This window comes from Hylobates moloch, unplaced genomic scaffold (assembly GCF_009828535.3).
Source record: "Hylobates moloch isolate HMO894 unplaced genomic scaffold, HMol_V3 SCAFFOLD_4, whole genome shotgun sequence".
In the NCBI taxonomy this organism is placed as follows: Eukaryota; Metazoa; Chordata; class Mammalia; order Primates; family Hylobatidae; genus Hylobates; species Hylobates moloch.
The window spans coordinates 113,865,992-113,869,912 of NW_026652279.1; positions in this window are offsets into that span (position 1 = coordinate 113,865,992).

Sequence of the window (3,921 nt, forward strand, 5' to 3'; positions counted from 1 at the left end):
TATTCTTTTATCGGCATAATACACCTTATTATATTTATGCACATGTATTTATTTTTAACTGAATAATGTGCTTGTTATATTGCTTAAAGTTTTTTTAAAAAGCTAGTTTTAAAACATAAATTATTTTTATTGTTGTGTATTATATGGTAATGCTCATAATATTTAATCATTAAACTTGGCCTTTATAAAAAAATAAGTATCACACTTAGATAAGCATGTGTAAGTAGAACATACATGAAGCTTATATAGTAACTATATTTCTTTATTTTATTTTCCCTTTTTTTTAAACACATTCTTAAATACAAGTGCTTAAGTGCTTTGTTTGTATAGGAGATATTCTCAACATGGGATGTGCATCTAAGTAATGAAGCATAACAATTAAATAACATCCATAAACCCATGACCTCATGCAGAATGAAACATTTCTAGTCCTGTGGAAGCTACAGGACTGCTGGAATTTCTTCTCTGATCCAGTCCCCTTGCTTCGTAACAGAGGTGACCACTCTTCTGAAGGTTATGTTCATAATCCCTGTGCTTTACTTTATAGTCTAGATATGTATCTATGTATAGAGAGGGGAGATGTAGACATAAATATAGATATATCTGAAAATATGTTACTTTGTGACAGTTATTTTTAAGCTTTATAAAAATGGATATCGTGCTGAAGTGGTATTTACCTTGAAGCACACTGTAATCATGACATATTTTGATGTTCACTTCCCATGTTTAGGTTCCTGCTTCTCCACGCCAATGACATGGTGAGAGAATACAGGGGGAGCTGAAGACAAACAACATAAACTTTTGTTTGAAAAGCACCTTTTACTCTATGAAATAAAGTGAGTGTAAGCAGTAAATGGAACAACAAAACAAAAAAAAGAAATGGTTAAGATGGTAACTTTCGGCCGGGCGCGGCGGCTCACGCCTGTAATCTCAGCACTTTGGGAGGCCGAGGCAGGCGGATCACGAGGTCAGGAGATCGAGACCATCCTGGATAACACGGTGAAACTCCGTCTCTATTAAAAATACAAAAAAAATTAGCCGGGCATGGTGGCAGGCGCCTGTGGTCCTAGCTGCTCGGGTGGCTGAGGCAGGAGAATGGCGTGAACCCAGGAGGCGGAGTTTGCAGTGAGCTGAGATTGCGCCACTGCACTCCAGCCTGGGCAACAAAACAAGACTCCGTCTTAAAAAAAAAAAAAAAAAAAAAAAAAAGATGGTAACTTTCACGTTATGTATTTTTTGCCACAATAAAAAAGATTAAATTATTAAATTCACATCAAATATCTTCATCAGTGCCTCACACATGGTAATGCCTCAACGCTTGTTAGCTGGCATTATTTATACCAGTGGCCTAATGTAGACGCCAAGCAGACCAGTGTCTTTGGAGTTAACCTTTCAATGCCCGCAGGATACCCATTTAGATTTAATATTTAGAAATAAAAATAGCGGTCCTGAGTTCTTGTACAAACACTGGAAAGTTCTTTCTTTAACACTAGAATACCTTAAATATAAGTAGTATACGGACTTGCAGCTGGATCTTGTCACCCTTCTTGTCCTCTGTTAGCATGTCCTATCATCAGCACACCACCACCAACCATAGCAAAACCATCTTAGGATGGCTCCTAGCCCATCCAAAATTTGCAATCATCTGCTAGCTTTGCCGTTGGTTTTACCAGCCTTGCTTTTTCAATACTGCCAGACGTAAGCTTTACCAAGTCTGTACAACTTCTACAAAAAAGAAGCAAACAGCTGTTGAGTTTAATAGTCACCATACCCTCCTGAACTCTAGAACATAGCCAAATTTTCCAAACGTAAATTTTACTAAAATTTGTTTTTAAATGGGGTCAAGGGGCTGTCTCCTGCTTCACATGAGTTGTCTTACAAAGTGGGTCATAACACTTAAGCTAAGTAATAGAACTTGAGCACTATACATGTGTCCTGCCTTATATCCATTAATTATGCACCAATGTCACAGGCTGGAAAGGAATACCAAAAATAAAAAGATGTTAGGAATCCGGAGCAACTTTTTTCGTTTTCAAAAGCTTCCCTTATTCTTCAGTCACATTTTAAATACGTGGAGACTAAGTTAAAATTACTCACTAATGTCTATCCTCTTTTTATTCATATAACTTTCAACAATCATTACTTGTGAATATCACCTTATAAATCCTCATAATCAATTGGTTTTTAAAAAGCTAGATAAAAAAAAAAAAAAACCCTGCTGTCGTAATGATATTTTTACAACTGTGGGCAGGGAACCGATAGCAATTTCCCGATTCCTCTAATATTTTAGAAGGATTTTTTTTCTACACTACCCCAGATTTAAAATTTAAATTTTTTTCCCTTGAGATACAAAAACTGAAGTTCAGTATAATAAATGACGGGTCTGTGTTGCTGATTGAGGCCACAGCATGAAAGCAACAGAATTGCCTTGCACAGTTTTCATAATGGATGGCTCAAAACAAGCCAAAATCCAACCTACATACAACTTGGCTCTGCTTTGATTTGCTTGAACAAGCAGTTCCATTTGGAGCATTCGCTAGGAGGGTGAGAACAACTGGATTCTGCGATGATAGACGAGAAACATGCTGGCTTTGTGGAAGAGGGGCTGTGACTTTTCTACTGAAAACTGCATATCCCATGGTTTTTCTCTTGTTTTTCTGATAAAGCCTGTCTCCATCTAATTAGCTTCAAAAAATAATTCACAGTTCCAGAGCTCTCCAAAGAATTGAACATTTGTATAATGGGATGCTAAAGCAAAAAAATGATGGACGTCAATGAAAATACCACTAAAGATTACATCATTGACTTTTAAGCAGAAATAGTTCATTGAATTTTAAATGCAGCATAGAATTTAATTTACTGTCTTCAACCTCTCCTCCTCTCCACCCTCCATGAAATAAAAGGCAAATGGTTACAACATAGCTTATGTATATGTAAACTTTGGAGCTGGACTGCCTGGTTTCAAATCTTGGTTCAACCATTCCTTAACTTGGGCAAACAAGTTATTTAACTTCTTTGTACTTCACTTTCTTCATCTGTAAATGAGAATAATACCTTATAGAGTGGATGTGAGAATTGAGTTAATTTAATACATGTAAGCACTTAAGACAATGTCAGCATATAGTAGGCACTCAATAAATGTTGTTTTTATTTTATTATACTCTTGCAGCAGACCTTTTTTAGGCTGCTCATTTAGAAATTATGAACTTGCGGCTGGCCGCCGTGGCTCATGCCTGTAATCTCAACATTTTGGGAGGCCGAGGTGAGTGGATCACTTGAGGCCAGGAGTTCAAGACCAGCCTGGCCAACATGGTGAAACCATGTCTCTACTAAAAATACAAAAATTAGCAGGGACTGGTGGCAGGTGCTTGTAATCCCAGCTACTCAGGAGGCTGAGGCATGAGAATTGCTTGAACGCAGGAGGTGGAGGTTACAGTGAGCCAAGATCATGCCACTGCACTCCGGCCTGGGCAATAGAGTGAAACTCTGTCTCAAAAAAAAAAGAAAGAAAAGAAAGAAAAGAAAAGAAATTATGGGCCGGAAGCGGTGGCTCATGCCTGTAATCTCAGCACTTTGGGAGGACCAGGCAGGCAGATCACGAGGTCAGGAGATCCAGACCATCCTGGCTAACACAGTGAAACCCCGTCTCTACAAAAAATACAAAAAATTAGTGGGACGTGGTGGCAGGCGCCTGTAGTCCCAACTACTCAGGAGGCTGAGGCAGGAGAATGGCATGAACCCGGGAGGTGGAGCTTGCAGTGAGCCGAGATCGTGCCACTGCACTCTAGCCTAGGCAACAGAGCGAGAATCCGTCTGAAAAAAAAAAATGAAATTATGAACTTGCTCCCATCCCCTCCCCCTCTTCCTTTTTCTCGTGTGTGTGTGTGTGTGTGTGTGTGTGTGTGTGTGTGTGTGTGTGTG